General features: G+C 39.4%; 1 protein-coding gene across 1 annotated transcript in view; it reads left to right on the top strand.

The window, feature by feature from the left end:
* The first annotated feature begins 3,420 nt into the window (after positions 1-3,420).
* Positions 3,421-19,183, top strand: part of spartin — a 260,528-nt gene continuing 244,765 nt past the window's right edge. Inside the window, exon 1 of the mRNA XM_067759131.1 lies at positions 3,421-3,656. The gene's annotated coding sequence lies outside the window, so the exon portion shown is untranslated. The remainder of the gene's footprint in view (positions 3,657-19,183) is intronic.

Here is a 19,183-nt window from a genome sequence, read left to right as displayed (position 1 = left end):
TATGCGTTATACCGAATTGATATTTTGTTAAACTCAAAAATAAGTTCTACTACAACAACATATTAATTTTGTAAGGGGGCCCCAATTATCGGAATTTGTATCCAAACTGTATAGCCCTAGAATAGGTTTGTGAATGAAACGAAAACGGGCATTTAACCAAATTTTTACTTTGTATGTAATATATCTACTATTCATAAGCAAATTTATTTACAATTTTTGTTCACACCAAGCGCTTATAAACCTTGTCAAGAAAAAGGGGGTGACATAAATATAGGTATAGCTTTAAATATTTCTTTTATAGCATACATACGTTAGTAAAAATGAAATTTGAATAAACTTGTAAATAATATGGGAATGCTGGCGTCGCCATTTATTTAGAAGGCACGTAGGGTTACCAGGTAAGGGGCCACCGAAAAATAGGTGCGTCGGTGGCCATGGTTTTTGAGGTTGGGATAAGCACCGGGCGTCGCATCAATACCCGCGGCGCCCCCTATATATATTCGGCCCTTTTCTTTTTCATTTTAATGTTCAGCTTTTTTTTAATTTCAGCGGTTAGTAACCGGTCGTTTCCGGTTCGGTTAGTTTTTTTTTGAACATTTTTTTTTTTAAATTTTCGGTTTTTTTGAATTTCAAGTTTAAATGTTTAACGGTCTGTCCGTGGCCGGATGTCGTTTTCTTTGAATTTCAAGCGTTTTGAGTCGGTCTCTGCGCTTCTGTCAGGTTTTTTTGAATCTGACAGCTGAGTTTTTTTTAAGGCATGATAGGAACTTTTTTCTGATTATGGCGCAGGAACAGTAAGGTTGGCAAGGACCAGCCCCAGCCGACAATGACTAGCCACTGTGCACCACCACATCATGCAGATCGCCTTCCTTACTGCTTCCATCGAAAATGCGATACCATAACAATTAGTTTTCCTCGGGTCAATATGGCCTTAGTTGCCTAGTCCCAAAATAAACTTTATATATTTATATACAATAAATAAATAAATATACAATAATATTTTGATGGTAAATGCTGGAAGTTCATTTTCACATAAAAGTGTTTACGTATGTCGTCATACGTTCCTCTTTACCGTACGGTTGTGTTAAGCGGGAGTCATTGGTGCCGTATGTCGTATCGCTGTAGTCGTATCCCTAACGTAATCAGCTGTTTATCGTTACGACGGCAAACCAAAAACCAATTGTTTGGCTACGATACGGTTACGACCTTAGCAGCACCAATAATCGATTGCATTGATTCCCATAAGGTTGGTCGAAACAGCTGTTATAAGGTTACCGATATGGTTACCGATAAAGCACCACGAACATTTCCGCGAACATTCCGCAATCTTGTTCGCAGCTTTGGCCATACACCATACGAACTTTTGGCCGAACATTAGTTCTCTTTCAGACAGCGATGAATACGGACAACAATTGTGCTGCAGCAATATTGCTCGCTGTGGCAATTAAGCGTCAAAAAAGAGAGAAGATCGCAAAAAAAGAATTTGGTGCAAAGAATGGCTTAAAAAACGAGCAGTTCTTGGACAAAGTGAGCTTATTAAAGAACTGGAATTCACGTCACAAAACGATTTTAAAAATTACGTTCGTATGAGCAAGGCAACATTTGACCAACTTTTACAAAAAATTATGCCACTCATAACGAAAAACTACTTATTTTTTTTTAACTGTATCCTTTGTGGCATCAGGATCTACTTCTAATTTTTCGGTTAAAGTCGCATAATCATTATTCTTTTTAATTCTATTAAAATAATCTTTGCTTTTTACTAGCCACAATGATGGCAAAGATTTATACATTTCAATAAATTCACTTAGAAAATTTTTATTGTCCATTTTACTTTTCCGCGCACGTCTCTTCCGTTCAGAAATTACTACGATTATGAGCTATTTCGTCGTACACTCACGAACAGTTCGCGCAAATGTTCGCCAAACATTAAAATATTTTGATTTTTGGCGAAAATTTGCGCGAACTGGCAAACACCACCATACACGACAGAAAATGTCGCAGAAACATGACATAACGGGAATGTTCGCGGATATGTTCGTGTCGTGTATTTGGCGCTTTACCGATACCGTTACCGATAAATCACCAATGTCTGCAGGTTTACTAAAGCGCCAAATACACGACATCAGTATTAATAATCCAAAGGCGGAAAATAAAAATTTTAACGCGTTTAAAAGATATTAACGAAAACCCGAAAAAAGACCCGCGGGTACCTCCGAAACTGGGGGTCGTGGCTACCGCCACGGTGATGCAAAATTTTTTTTGGGGGTACCAACACTACAACAACCACATGGAAATCGCCAACTTCAAATGCAAATATCTCCGGACAGAGATACAATTTTTTGTTCTCGAGATTAATACGCGTCGTTTGACACCTCTCTCGATATTTTTGGTAGCGTATTAGCAGTCGACCCCTCAACTAGATTATTACCGTTTTTCGTTATGAGTGGCAAAATTTTTTTTAAAAGTTGGTCAAATGTTGCCTTGCTCATACCAACGTAATTTTTAAAATCATTTTATGACGTGAATTCCAGTTTTTAATAAGCTCACTTTGTCCAAGAACTGCTCGTTTTTTAAACCATTCTTTGCACCAAATTCTTTTTTTGCGATCTTCTCTTTTTTTTACGCTTAATTGCCACAGCGAGCAATATTGCTTCAGCACAATTGTTGTCCGTATTCATCGCTCTCTGAAAGATAACTAATGTTCGGCCAAAAGTTCGTATGGTGTATGGCCAAAGCTGCGAACAAGATTGCGGAATGTTCGCCGAAATGTTCGTGGTGCTTTATCGGTAACCATATCGGTAACCTTATAACAGCTGTTTCGACCAACCTTATGGGAATCAATGCAATCGATTATTGGTGCTGCTAAGGTCGTAACCGTATCTTAGCCAAACAATTGGTTTTTGGTTTGCCGTCGTAACGATAAACAGCTGATTACGTTAGGGATACGACTACAGCGATACGACATACGGCACCAATGACTCCCAGCGAACAAGATTGCGGAATGTTCGCGGAAATTTTCGTGTCGTGTATTTGGCGCTTAATAATTGCCTAATACAATAAAAATCGATTTCTCATTCTACGAAAAATGATCGATTAAATCGATTAAAAATCGAATCGAAATCCAGCTCTACCTTGCTTCCCGCCCCATAGTGTACAAGTACAAGTGTGTTGACTTATCTGTCAAGCATTCTGACAGGCACTCGCTGGATTCGGAATGACAGCGAATTCAAAATGGATACCATTACCGAGTGCGCCGAATGATTGAAAAATTGAAAAAGTCGATACGATTGGTAGTCAAAAATGTTGTCGTTGAGACCAAAAATGCGACTCTAGACCTGAGATTTCCATCAGGTGAGCGAGGCTGTTTGTAGTTTTGACGTTTATCGCTTAGTGAACACACTTGGTATAGGTACACTATGTCCCGCCCTTGCAAATGAAAAAAGACTGAATTAAGCAAAATGTGCCGATAAAACAAAAGTGCACTTTATTATCTATGGCTATACGTAATTGTTATGTTAAGCAGTATGCAATAAAATAATTTCTGAACAAGAAAATTGAATTTAAGTAAACCGCGTGGCGCACACATACAGATTTAAATGATGTGTGAAATAAAACCAAATGACAAAAAATAAACTTTTCGCATCAATTCAGAGGTAAGCCTATAAATAATATGTACATATATGCATTTATACTTGTAAAGTAGTACTGATGTTATAAATTGCGTTGAATGGCAGCCGATGCTTATTTAGCTTCTGATCACCTGCCTATACTTCTTTCAAATGAGTGACCTGCCAATTTCATCAATTCTGAAAAGCGGACCTTTATTAATTTAAAAAAAAGCTAATTTGGAAGATTACACAACATTTACAAATCGATCTTTTGCTGCTCTTCCCGTTCGGACTGATGTCCGGCTGGCGAGCGTGCATTCCACAATGTCATCGCTTCAGCTTCTGCACGCTCCATTCTGGCCGGTAGAATACCGCATTTCGCGGCCGAAGCCACAAATTTAGCAAGAGAACGTGACCTAGTGAGACATCTCAACCCTCGAGACCCCCATATTAGGAGTCAACTTGGATATTATGCGGCTGGTAAATGAACATAAACGGTACGGCCATACGTTTTCTATGCCGGGGTTGATTCTGGATATGTAAGAGTTTAACCTGTTACAGTATCCAGAACGAAGTTGAGCCAGGGTGCTCGCGTTTCCCTGGGGAGTATGCGTTCCTCCGCAAGTTTTGGGTACTGTTCCCTGAGTACTGGATTCACCGGGCATTTCCTGGCATAACGGTCCGACGCCTGTTTGTGGAGTTCACCAAGGACCTGCTTGTGTTTTTTTGCTTCATACGGCTGAGTTCTCAGGTGCCGTATTTCCTCAAAATGTTTACGGAGATGACTCCTTAAGTCCCTAGGCGGTGTTGGCTCATCAATCAGATGTCTGTGGGGATGCCCAGGTTTCTGGGTATTCAACAGGAACTGTTTGGTTACCATCTCATTTCTCTCCCTGATGGGGAGTATTCTCGCCTCATGTAGATGGTGTTCTGGGGACATAAGAAGACAGCCCGTGGCGGTTCTGAGCGCAGTATTTGGACAGGCCTGTAGCTTATTCCAGTGAGTTATTTTTAGGCTTGGCGACCAATAGGAGACGCGTAGCAAGCGGGTGTTGGGGGATTGTTGTCAACCGTCAAATCCTTGTCTAATCGAACTCAACACAACGATAAAGTATCCATAGCATTCGGCGACAAAACTTTGTCTGACTACGAAATGCGCGTGCGCCCTTTACCGACAATTTATAAAACATTCTTCTGTAGACAAATACAGGCGTCGTGCTAACAGACCAGCTCATAAATATAAACGCGGCGTGCCTCCATTACCATCACCCCCACAGAGATTTAAGCAGCCCTTCAATTGATGAAATAGTTTCTGAAATAAACAGCTAACTCCCAGATCTTTCCAGTTTCTTCACCTCGCTCAACCTGGCATTATCACCGAAAAAATCCACGGCCACTGTTTACCGACTGTCAGTCACCCAAAGATCTTAGGGGTAACGTCCGATAATAATCTAACCTTAAAGGCTCATGCCACCGAAATTATATCTAAAGTACAAAGTCGCAACAAAATCCTCAAGTCGCTTGCCGGCAGCACCTGGGGAAAAGATAAAGAAACGTTGCTAACCACGTACAAAGCAATGGGCCCGCCGCTCATTAGCTACGCGTCACCAGTTTGGTCGCCTGGCCTTAAAAATACCCACTGGAAAAGGCTACATGCCTGTCAAAATGCTGCAATCAGAACTGCTAGCGGATGGCTCCTTATGACCCCAGAACACCACCGACAGGCCAAAGAGCTCAATATTAAAGAGCACAACGAAATGTTGAACAATCAGTTTTTGCTTAATTGTCACAAACCAGGATACCCCAGCAAACAACTGCTTGTTCTAGCACCGCCTCCACCGGGATTAAGGGAACATCTCCATAAGCACTATGACGGGATGCGGCACCTGCCAACACAGCGGTTTGATACATACAAGCATAAGCAGGCCCTAAGCCAAATCCACACAGAATCGTTGAATCCCTTTGCCAGGACTCGCTCGGTGAACCCCCTTATTAATATGCAATATCCCATCCTTGCAGAAGAAGAAAGCACACTACCGAGGGAGACACGAGTCACCGTGGAAACTGTAACAAGTTAAACTCTTACTTGTCCAGAATCAACCCCGACATACGTAAGTATGTCCTGCATGCGATGTGTCCCACATGACACCAACCATCTTTTCAATTGTAATGTGGAACTCATGCCTCTGACACCTATCTCCATATGGTCCGCCCCTGTTGAAACAGCCAGTTTCCTTGGACTCCCGTTAGAGGAATTTGATGACAATTTATGAGTGGTCGTACCCATTGAATGGGGCGAAGCACTGTTAATACAACAACAACAACTGGATCCTGTAAAAGGTTAAACTGTAACTTATCCAGAATCCACCCCGACAAACATATTGTATGTCCAATTCTCCTACAATCTATTCAATTGCATAATGCAACTAACGCCTATAAACACCCATGTCTCTTTGGCCTAACCTTATTGAAACTGCTAATATTCTTTTGTAGCATACCTCATCAATGGAAGTGCCAGGACCTGTTGCCATTTTCGTGCAGTCAACGGCGTAGGAAACCACTAACCTGTTTTAGTGGAGTGTTCCCAGACTAGTTCGTTCGGAATTAAGGATGTCGATAGTCCTTTGCGGGATATGAATCCGATATGCTCTGGTACTAACACCTGACAGTGGAAAGTTTTTTTTTCCCTCTCGAACCCCCTGTGTCTGCGGATTTCAGTCGACTCTTACGACAAGCATGTCCTACTGCAAGAATATTCTAAACAGATTATTCTAATAGCAATAAGAATAATCCCCGAAGGCTTTAAAAAGTTTTATCGACCAGGTACGATGCGGAAAATAGCACCATTCAGGTACCAACCCGACCATCACAGGAACGATCCAGGCCCTCCTTCCATGAAGAACTTGGAGTCGTCACAGAATCGATTGCTAAATAAAAAAGATTGACGGGTAGGTGAGGTTGACAATTTGATTGGAAAAACTATAAATTGCGCTGGTACTTTTTTGTGTTCGAGCACTCTAATGTACATGAACATATGATAACTGCATTTCGCAAACCCGCATTCTTCAATGGTTATAAACGCCAAGTTGTTTTCTTTATTTTGCTCGCAATATATCCAGAAATCGCTCCATATTTAGTAGTTACAAATGCAATGACTAAAGACTTAGTAAGCGCACATACATATTTCTATTTCTACCTTCTTGGTAACTTTGATATCTTTGATTGATTCTTTATTGATTTTTGTGTGTTTAACTACGATTATGGCAGTGTTGTCCTTGGATCTCTCATGGAAGCCAATTCTACGTGGATCTCAGCATAGCTCCTTCAATATGACGCTTTCGACCATTAAGTTCCGGACGGAGGGACGAAACAAATTAGATGGGGTCACACTGGAATGACAGTCCTTGGTCGGGAAAAATCCCGAGTCGCTCCGGTACATAGAACCGACTGCCTTGTGAAGCGTCAATTGGTACGTCACCCTTGACAGTGTCCTTGTGTTACACTAGCAACAAATGTACTCAGCTGATCTGAGTAGCCAGTAGCGACTTTATGGTAAGGTGACTCAAGGTGCCCGACTGTCAGGGCGCATTGCGAAAATTATAAGTAGTTTTCTTCGGAGATCATATTGTATTTGTATTTATTAGGCAATTCATCCCAGCACAACAATTTGATAAAAATTATTTTACAGTGCTAGTCGGTAAAAAGCATAAAATAGGAACAATCTAATCTTGAAACTTAAAGCTAATGACTATGGCTAGGAAAAGGTTACAACAAATAATATATTTAATAAATAGTAAATAGATAAATAAAGGAATGATATATTAGTAGACGAATATGTAACGGAGTAAAATATTGTGTAAGCCAGAGTGTACGAAGCATCCCATACACTTTTCCCACTGTGCGGAAGATGTGATCTTTCCATGTCAGGGTTTTGTTAAAAACTATACCTAGATTTTTTGCCGTGTCAACGTATTCTATAATAGTGTTGTCTAAAATTAAATTTTCCATTCCGCTTTTATCTAGTGACCTTCTATGAATGACTATACATTTCGACTTCTTAGGGTTAAGACATAAGCCGTTCATAGAAGCCCACGTACCAATTTGACACAAATCGTAATTTAAGTTATTAATACATGAACTGGTACGATCACTAGGACAGCACATATACAATTGTACGTCGTCAGCATAAATGTGAATATTACAATACTTGAGAACACCAGGCAAATCGTTTATATACAAAACAAATAACAGGGGACCAAGGATTGAGCCTGTGATTCAAGGGGTTGTGTAGCGCAATATATAGCTTCTCCAACCCAATTGTCAACCTCACCTTCGAGCGGCGAATCCCGTTTCACTAACAGACGAGGCTCTGGCGACCCCAAGCTCCTCATGGAACTTGAGGGTGGGGAGGGAGGGATGGCCTGAAGGTTTAATGTGGCCATATAAATCGTTCCCGAGATGGTCGGGCCAGCACCTTAATGGTGCTGTGTTACCGGAGCGCATCGGATCTGTATCCGACAAAGGACCATCACATCGATAACACTCCCCAAAGCCTTCGTGGAGTAACTAATCGCTACAACAACAACAACAACAAGGATTGAGCCTTGTGGGACTCCTCTTAAAACACTGACGAAGTCAGACTTTCTGCTACCAACACTTACTGCCTGAGTTCGGTCGGCCAAATACGATCTGATTAGGGCTGTTGCACAGTTGGAGAAATTAAATAGGTTGTCCAGCTTCTTGCAGAGAACGGTGTGGTCGACCGAGTCAAACGCTTTTGAATGGTCGAGAAGAGTTAGGAAAGCAGTAAAATTTTTGTCAACTTGTTCTCGAATATCATCTATCACCGATAGGAGCGCCGTTTTACAGCTACGATTTGACCTGAATCCAGACTGGGAATCTGTGAGAAGGTTATTATTCTGCACATAAGTATTTATCTGGCAGTGCAAAATTCGTTCAACGACCTTGGAAAGGAAAGGCAGAATAGCTATAGGCCTATACTCCTTGTTTTGCTTGGGGATTGAGATTACCTTAGCAACTTTCCAACATTTGGGAAATACACAGGACGTCAGCACAGAGTTAACCAAGTAGGTTAAGTGAGGAAGGATTTTAGGAAGAATTATTTTTAAAAATTTCGGACATATACCATCGAACCCCATAGCATTAGACTTTACTGAAAGAATGGCTTGAACGACATCACAATCATCGACACTAGCAAACTCAAGAGGACCAAAATCAACATTAGCGCGAATACAATAATTATCAGCACATATATTGTCAGTTGAGATTGGCAGATTTACAAAATTTATATTTATCTCATTAATGTCTACATCAGGGAGGACAGAAATATCACATTTGGATTTTCCGATACCAATATGTTTAATCGACTTCCAGGTTTCCTTCGAACTCAAAGCAGCACTAAACTTGTTGTTATAAAATTTCTGCTTAGCTGACCTAATGGCTTTGTTTGCAGCGATCCTAGCTGTTTTGAAGCAGTTGTGAGCCTCCAGGGTTTTGTCTCTTTTCCATCGTGAGTAAGCAAGGTTACGCTGGTGAATTAAGCGTTTTAGATTGGCACTAAACCAAGGGGTATTATTGTGTGTAGCAGCTTTGAGTTTCACTGGCACATAGTTGTCGAAAAGCCTAATAATATGGTTCTGTAGGAATCATCGACCGATGTCAGTGTACGAATCAAGCTCCACTTAACCGACTCCACCGCTGCATTAAGGGAACTGTAATCTATGCTTCTAAAATCACGATATGTAAAGGAACATTGTATGTGTGACGTTTGAAAGTTGTAACTAAGAAATATCAGATCGTGTTTTGAAAAGCAAGATGCCGACAATTGATCGTAGTGGAGCAATTTCAGGGGATCATTCACAAAAAATAAATCCAGCAAAGAAGAATTTGAGTCAGTGTTGTTGTTGTTGTTGTAGCGATTAGGTTACTCCCCGAAGGCTTTGGGGAGTGTTATCGATGTGATGGTCCTTTGTCGGATACAGATCCGGTAACACAGCACCATTAAGGTGCTGGCCCGACCATCTCGGGAACGATTTATATGGCCACATTAAACCTTCAGGCCATCCCTCCCTCCCCACCCCCAAGTTCCATGAGGAGTTTGGGGTCGCCAGAGCCTCGTCTGTTAGTGAAACGGGATTCGCCGCTCGAAGGTGAGGTTGACAATTGGGTTGGAGAAGCTATATATTGCGCTACACAACCCCTTGAATCCCCCTTTGAGTCAGTAAAGTGTGTAGGTGAAGTTAAATTGATGGGAAAAAGTCCAAGAGACTCCATACTTAGCTTTAGAGTTGAGTCGACGAGAAGGTTGGAGTTGAAATCCCCAGCGATGATTATATTATCATAGCTTATAAGTAGAGGCTCGAGAAATTCAATAAAGCCAGAGAAGTCAACTCCACGATTAGGTCTGTATGCACAGCCGATAAGAAGCCTTTCATTATTTACAGAGAACACGTCTACGAACAAATATTCGACAAAATCACTTGGACTAGCACTGCAGCAAAGTTTACAGGATAAACTACTTTTAACATATATAGCAACACCACCACCATGACCACGTCTATCAGCCCTGAAAAGTTGATATCCGTTTAGTTGCACCAAATCATTTTTGTGACATGAAGAAAACCAGGTTTCGGAAATACATATAACATCTATATCAGATTGTAAGTTGTATAAAATATAATAGCAGAAGACCCTGCTAACTTCCACTTCATCCTCGTTTCGTAACAATTCAGGTCAGCTATCCCTGTTTCGGGAATTTGGAGCTCCAAGGGAGATCAAATTTTCCTCTTTACAGAATAGGCATTATTTTTTGATACGTGGAATTGAAGGAAAAGAAAATAAACGTAAACTCAAGAAAAGAAAAAAACAAAAAAAAAAAAAAAAAACACAAAAGGAGAAGAAAGGAAAGGAAAAGAAAGAAAACAGTAACAACCCTTGTGGGCGTGTTATACATTTGGTATGGTTAAGTTATCTATCGGTTTGTTAACAATGGCGTATAATCATAGTCAAAGTTAAATAGGTTTTAAATTTAGTTTCAGCTTTTTTGACAGATAGCTCATAGAAAGTTATGTCAAAAAGCTGCAACTAACTTTAAAATCTATTTTATTTTAACTATGATTATGCGCCAATATGTTTTCGGCGAGGTATAGACAAGTTAGCAATTTGTTATCGAAGAATGGTCAAGGACTTATCGTTTTGTTATCGGTAAAATATCGATTTATTATCGAAAAGCTATAGATTTTCTATGTAAAAATTACGTTATGGAAAAATTATCGATATGTTATCGAAAAAAGTCGATTTTTTACCAAATTGTAGTCGAAAAAATATCGATTTATTTTGTGATTGTATGACATTTTGGCTCCTTTTAGTGCAAGTGAAAAAAAACAAGTTTTCATATGAGATATGAAAATAGCCAAAATAGCCCATAATCACAAATTAACTAAAACAAAAAACACAACAAATTTTCAATCTGTTGTCGGTGCTGCAGCCAAAGAAAAACACACTTCGCGATGTTCAATTGGCAATTTCATTTATTCAAGTGATTTCCTCTTATTGCTAATTGCTTAAGGCTCTGGTTTTCTGTATCATAAAAAGTGATCCCGTAATATACGAAGCAATGTTACAACAACAACATCTCGTAATATGAAATAATTTGAATAAAAAATATACTCAACAAATATACACATCATTATTTACATACTGCCTACTTTGTATCCAGCGTTGCCATATATTTTTTTTTTCAAAGTCGTCAGACGCCGCACAAAAAATCGTCAAATTCGTCATATCTATGGCAACAACCAATAACAACCAAAGTTGAGTTAGGACGAAGTTGGATTATTACAAGGGGACATACGATTGAATTCGCCGGATTTCATTCAACAGTATTAACTTTGAAAGCGCTTTTCTGAAAATTGTTTTTGATTGTTATTTTTTGTTGCCACATACAACATATAAAATCGTTTTCAATTCATTTCGTTTTATTTTATATATAACAAAAACGTCTTAAAAGATAAATTTTGTATTACATACAAAAGGTACTTGTTTTCAGTAATTTTAACAATTATTATTTTTTTTGTTTTATTTGAGCTCGAATCGAACCTCCTATATCATTTTAGTTTCTTAGTGATACATCTTCGCGTTCATTTTTTTAGCATATTTATTTACGATTCAATATTATGACAGGAAAGTTATTCAATTTTAAATAATCTTGTATTCCTTTTAATGTATCAGTTTCCAGACGGTTTCGGATTTTTGTTTTGTTTAAATTTATTTTAGAAAAAAAATCGTTCTACATTCGCTGAAGAGTGTGGCAAGCACATTAGATCTGCAACGAATGCACATAAATTAGAAAAAGCGTATGTAGAGTCAGCTCTTTTGATAGTAGAAGTAGTTTTCCAAAAAACTTGTGGAGGAACCTTAGAAATGTATTCAAAATAGAGGAATATGATATAGCGTTTAGTTTTTGGGTAATTTTGGCCTAACCAAAAGTCCAATTCACCTCTTTTTCATCACATTTTGTTTGGTGAAATATCATCTATAGCGTACTTTATCAAAAGTTGTATACCACTAACAGTTTACAATTTATAAGACGAAATTCGGGTGAGCCCGAAATGCCACTTCCCCAAAAATGTGGTACGCAAACGTAGGCTAATTTGGTAAAATACACCATTTAACCCGAATAATAACCAGATCAGTTTAACTGAAGAAAATATTAAATAACTTCTTTTAAAATTTACCAATTTATTAATAAAAGTTAATAGCTTCTCAAAAGATAAAATAAGATTGCCTCCTTGGCTCGTTGATATTAAAAATGAATAAGTTATTGGAAATATCAAAATTGCTTAAAAACTTCAATCTGTGCAAGACTCGCAAATAAAAATTGGATTTTTTTTGGGAATGCAGGCGTTTGTAGCCCAAACCGTATCGCACTCCATTCTGATATATTTCTTTCGTCCTTCTATAACTTTTCACAAAAGGAGCAAATTGCTCCCCTGAAGGCATTCCAACAAAATCCCCTTGGTTAGTTTCTGCGTAGACGATGCTTACTCCGAGTCACTGGTTAATTCTTCACATTCAGCTTTTCTAGCTTTCGCTGCTGGTTTTTTGAAGGTTCCTTTTCTTTTTTAATTCTTGGCTTCACTTTTTTCCGGATCTTCCGAATACTTTCTTCCAACTGATTCTTACATATATGGTGATTTTTTTAATACTGTCGCTTTTGACTTTCTTCCTCTTCCGGTAGCAACTGGCTTTCTAATCTTTGGCAATGGTAAAATCCGCCATGGTGAAACGACTCATTTACTGGTTGATTCCGCAGGTTCTGGAGACATCACTCGATTTGTATAAGATGTCGGTGAAGTAAGAGTACGTCCAGTCTGCGAAGTTGCATTATTTTGCTCGGAAACTTCAGAGTTTTCGGCAGTTACGTGCTCATACATATCATTTGCAGTAATATAGTCTGCGTCAGTAAAAATATTTCGATCGAATGGGTATATACCAGTACATATGAAACCGTTAACTGCAACCTGGCCAGTCTGAACCTTATAATACGTTTTGGAAAAGAGACCAACTAAATCGAATTGATTAACTTTTCGTCCATTTTCTCTCATAAAACGCTTTAATTCGTTACTGTAATAAGTGTTGAGTGGGCTCATGACTGCTCTGTCTAGCAGTTGCATTTTATGAGTAGAATGTGGAGGCAATGATATCATCACCACTCCGTTTTCACGAGCTAAGTTCATCACTTCAATATTTATTACTGTAATGTCCATTTAAAATCAACATTATTGGATCTATTTCTTGGTATTTGAATATTTAAAATAAATCTTACATAGAAAGCAGGCTTAAATCGTCATTTTTCATTACAAAATCGTCCAAGCATCATTCTAGTTCAAAATCGTCAAAATGACGACGACGTCGTCAATCTGTCAACGCTGTTTGTGTCACCTACAAATTTACTCGCATTGTATTTATATTAATATGTCGATATGTAGTATGTATGTATATATATTGCAGGCAACAAAGCATTGTGATTTAGTAGGCATTGAAAGGGCATCGAACCATATTACGGTGTATTTTTATACTCAGCGTGCGTTGCATACAGAGTATATTAACTTTGATTGGATAACGGTTGGTTGTACAGGTATAAAGGAATCGAGATAGATATAGACTTCCATATATCAAAATCATCAGTATCGAAAAAAAAAAATGATTAAGCCATGTCCGTCCGTCCGTCCGTCTGTCCGTTAACACGATAAATTGAGTAAATATTGGGATATCTTCACCAAATTTGGTACACGAGCTTATCTGGACCCAGAATGGATATGTATTGAAACTGAGCGAAATCGGATGATAACCACGCCCACTTTTTATATACAAGTTATCTCCCGTCTCGTGGGAGATTTAAAAAAATTAAAGATGCGGAGGAACTCACTGTCCTCCGATACTTGTGAAATGAAACAAGGAACGATTTCAGATTAACGTCACAACTTCTTTATTCGTGCCACTTGCACGCTAATTAACTACTGCTCTAAACATACGTTGCAACTTACTTAAATAACTTCTTAGTCTAACTAAAATGTTTACATTGCAGTTCCCATGCTTTACCCAGAACTGCTCGCGCCTGTAGACAGGAATTGCTTAGCGTGCGATTCCCATAACTAACGTAAGGTGACCTGATCGATGGTTGCGCGTGTGCCGCGTCACCGACTTTATCTTATTGAACTAAATAAGTCACATGCTTAGCAACGTGATCGTAGGGTGCGCCGTATTATGGTACCTATGCGTGTAACTTACATATATGTATAACATTTTGAACCTGATTATTTAGTAAATAATACACCTAGAATGTTGAAATTTGACGTGTGGAAAGATATAGACTCCTGATAAAAATTTGAAAAAAAAAAATTTTAAATGGGCGTGGTACCCCAACTTGTGATAAAATCTATTTTACAAATGTTATTAATTATAAATCAAAAAACGTTATAAAGCCCTTTTTTGCAAAGATATAGCTTATTTTATTCGTCCACGACCCTTTTAAAAGACTTATAAAAAAGTGGGCGTGGTTCTTAATCGATTTCGTTAATTTTTCTCCAAAGCATTCCTTATAGTAAAGGAAACCTCTCTGCCGAATTTTGTTACGATAGGTTTAACGTTTTTTAATTTATGATTAATAATATTTGTAAAATTGATTTTGCCACAAGTAGGGGGTGCCACGCCCATTTAAAATTTTTTTTCAAATTTTTATCAAGAGTCAATATCGGTCCACACGTCAAATTTCAACATTCTAGGTGTATTATTTACTAAATAATCTGATTTTTTATGTTTTCTAAAATGTTGTATATATAAAAAGTGGGCGTGGTTATCATCCGATTTCGCTCATTTTCAATACCTATTCATTCTGGGTCCAGCTAAGCTCGTGTACCAAATTTGGTGAAGATATCTCAATATTTACTCAATCTATCGTGTTAACGGACAGACGGACGGACCGACGGACATGGCTCAATCAATTTTTTTTCGACACTGATGATTTTGATATATCTATCCCGATTCCTTTAAACCTGTACAACCAACCGTTATCCAATCAAAGTTAATATACTCTGTGTGCAACGCACGCCGAGTATAAAAATACACCGTAATATGGTTCGATAACCGTTCAATGCCTACTAAATCACAATGCTTTGTTGCCCGCAATCACATATCGACATATTAATATAAATACAATGCGAGTAAATTTTTTGGTGACACACAAAGTAGGCCAGTTAAAATAAATGCAAGTACATATATGGTGATATGAGAGCGATTGAGCATACTTATGTAATTAGCCAGCGTAAGTAAATTACACTGGATCACAAATTCAAATTCGAAAATCAAGGTTGTTTTTAATTCTATGGTACCGTTTTTGAGATATTTACGAATAACGGTTAAAAAAAAAATTGGGTCCACTTAATCATATTGTTACGAATATTAGCAACACTAAGGGGTACTGTCATCACTAAGCCGATGCTAAGCAGTGACGTGAATGCACATCAATAATTCAATCATTATGTCTACACATATGTACGTACACGTAGCGGAGAAGCAACGCACAAACACATGCAGATATCTTATCTGAGATATGCAGTTATAATTGTGGAAGTGTCGCTCACAAACACACGCGCATATGAGAGCTATACACGTAGGGATTCAAGGGGTTGTGTAGCGCAATATATAGCTTCTCCAACCCAATTGTCAACCTCACCTTCGAGCGGCGAATCCCGTTTCACTAACAGACGAGGCTCTGGCGACCCCAAGCTCCTCATGGAACTTGGGGGTGGGGAGGGAGGGATGGCCTGAAGGTTTAATGTGGCCATATAAATCGTTCCCGAGATGGTCGGGCCAGCACCTTAATGGTGCTGTGTTACCGGAGCGTATCGGATCTGTATCCGACAAAGGACCATCACATCGATAACACTCCCCAAAGCCTTCGGGGAGTAACTAATCGCTACAACAACAACAACAACAGCTATACACGTACATCTGTAGTTATAATTATAACAGATAACCAACTAGTAGATTCTAGAACAGAAGCGCCTAGAAGATGCAACGAGGAAATGAAAGAGTATAAAAGGCAGCAACGGTAGATGCGCTACAATCAGTTTTGATTAAGCACGCTATCTGTCGAGCAACAGTAGAGTTATTTATTGTGAAGTACTTTAATAAAGGCCATTTTGCATTATTAAATATTGGAGTTATTTATTCAACAGTTTAGTGATTCGAACTTAGCAGAAGGTTGCAAATAAGAGAATTTGCAGTAAATTCGTTACAATTGGTGTCAGAAGAGGTATTGTTGAATAAATTCCGAAGATTGCGAATACAACTTGGACATGGCAAAGTTGAGTGAATTGAGAATCCAGCAACTGAAGAACGAGTTGGAGAGCCGTGTGGACGAGTATGTCTTTTATCCTGATGTGGAAGAGCCAGCGACTAAATTGGAGGAGAAGATAGAGACTCCGAATACATTGGCGAGTGTAGACACTAACGCGATACTAGCAGTGCTGAAGCAAATGTCGTCACAAATATCAACCGATATGTCAACACAGCTCGAAGTACAAAAGACAGATATAACATCTCAACTGGAATCGCAGGAGACACGTATAACATCCAAGATGGAAGCCCAGGAGACACGTATATCCGAAATGTCGTCGCAAATGTCATCTCAGCTGGAATCGCAGGAGAACCGTATAACAGCGAAGGTTGAAGCACAATTGGATGAACAGAAAACACACATGGCGTCACAAATTGCAGAACAATTAAAAGAGCAAGAGGCACGCATAACATTACAACTCGAAGCCCAGGAAGAGCTTATCTCAACGAAGCTGGAGGCACACGAAACAAAAGTCTCATCGCAGCTGGAGGCTTTTAGTGCACGACAAGATAAAATAGAGGCCGAGATGGATGCGTTGAAAGATGGTATACAGGAGTTGCAACTAAATCGCCCAGCAGTTTTAGCGAGTAATCCAAAGGTAAAAACACAATCCTTTGATGGTTCTGATCCTTTCCAGGTGTTTAAGCTACAATTTGACAAGACTGCAACAGTGAACAACTGGAATGCTGAAGATAAAGTTGCTGCACTCTTCGTAGCATTGAAAGGACCAGCTGCCGAAATCTTACAGACTATTCCAGAGTACGAACGGAACAGTTAGACGCATTGATGGCTGCTGTAGAACGAAGGTACGGAAGCGAACACAGGAAACAGATATATCAAATAGAATTGCAAAACCGTCACCAAAGAGCGAATGAGACTTTGCAGGAGTTTGCCTCGGATTTTGAAAGATTGGCTCATCTCGCAAATGCAGACGCACCCGTGGAATACATCGACGTGGAAACGGGGACGTGGAAACGAAGCGAGCTACATGCGCAAACCCAAAGCAGACATTTGCTGAAACGGTATCACATGCATTGACTCAGGAAATTGCCTCCCTTTTGAGTAAACCAGCATATAAGGCTCATCGTGTGGAAGTAGAAAGACCAGAGTGGGTAGACACAATTTTGGAAGCATTGAAGGGTACGCAGCAGAAGAATAATGATGCAGTCAAATGCTTTAAGTGTGGAAAGCAAGGGCACATTGCGCGTTAATGCAACACCAACCTTAACAGTTCCAACAATGTGGGTGGTCGTAAACGCAAAGCTGGATGAGATAAGCAAGAGCGAGTCAAATGTAAAGATCGAGAACTTGCGCCAGCTATTGAATGTCGTGTGATACCTATTTCGCAAACTGGAAGGAAATCGAGCAGTCTTACCGTCAAAGGAAATGTGGATGGCAATGAGCGTGTACTGACTGTAGATACGGGCGCATCTCATTCTTTAATCCGATCCGATTTGGTCAACAGGAGAGTAAAGCCATTACCTGGAGCAAGATTGCGTACGATTACTGGCGAGTATAACCAAGTCCAGGGAGAAGTGGTATGTGAAGTCTTAATTGGGGAGGTCATGGTTCTACACAAATTCCTTGTAGCGGAGGTTATTGATGAAGTTATATTGGGAGTGGACTTCTTAGTTGACCATGACGTCAGGATCGACATGCAGAGAAGGATTATGCGTTATAAGGACCAGGATATACCACTTAAATTCAGTTTGGCGAAGGGGTTCAGTAGTAATCGAGTACTGATGGAGAAGACTCGACAAAGACCACGAAAGTCAAAGGCAAAGGTTGATGGATCGAATGGGCCAAATAAAGCTAAACCAAAGGTACTTGCGAGAAAAACACTGGCATTGACAAAACCTAAAGGACGCACTAAAACGACTGAAGGAATTTTCCAGGATGGTTTCAAGCCAGCGCGCACTACTGTTGTGAAACGTCAAGACGATACTGATGATGCAAAGTCAATCCGTCAAGATCAAGCCCTACGAAGTAGTTCATTGGCCAAAAAACAGAGTGTGAAGGAACGGTCCATGATAATGAGAAGTAGGATGAAACACAGGCACGACAAGAACAATAATTCGGAAGGTTTCTTGGAGGAGGATTTGGTACTGATATACAACCCTCACCGGCGGAAAGGTGTACCATCCAATTTTCGGTGCAGTTGGGAAGGCCCGTACAAAGTTGTGAAGAAGATCAGTGATACCATCTTCCGCATACAAACCATTGGGAAACCACGAAGTAGAAGAGTGGTACATTTGGAGAGGCTAGCAGCGTTTAGATCGAGAGATTGTCTGATCGGGACGATCAGACTTAGGTGGAGGGCAGTGTTACGAATATTAGCAACACTAAGGGGTACTGTCATCTCTAAACCGATGATAAGCAGTGATGTGAATGCACATCAATAATTCAAACATTATGTCTACACATATGTACGTACACGTAGCGGAGAAGCAACGCACAAACACATGTAGATATCTTATCTGAGATATGCAATTTTAATTGTGGAAGTGTCGCTCACAAACACACGCGCATAGTAACTGATATACGAATACGCACACATATGTACCAGTAGGGTACTTAAGTATTAAATGGATATATTTACATGAATGCTTATAAATTTTGTATTAGTCCATCGATTTTATTGAATGAAAGT

Source organism: Eurosta solidaginis, chromosome 1 (assembly GCF_040869045.1).
Source record: "Eurosta solidaginis isolate ZX-2024a chromosome 1, ASM4086904v1, whole genome shotgun sequence".
Taxonomy (NCBI): Eukaryota; Metazoa; Arthropoda; class Insecta; order Diptera; family Tephritidae; genus Eurosta; species Eurosta solidaginis.
The sequence above is the reverse complement of the archived record's forward strand: the minus strand, read 5'-3'. Positions and strand labels throughout refer to the sequence as shown.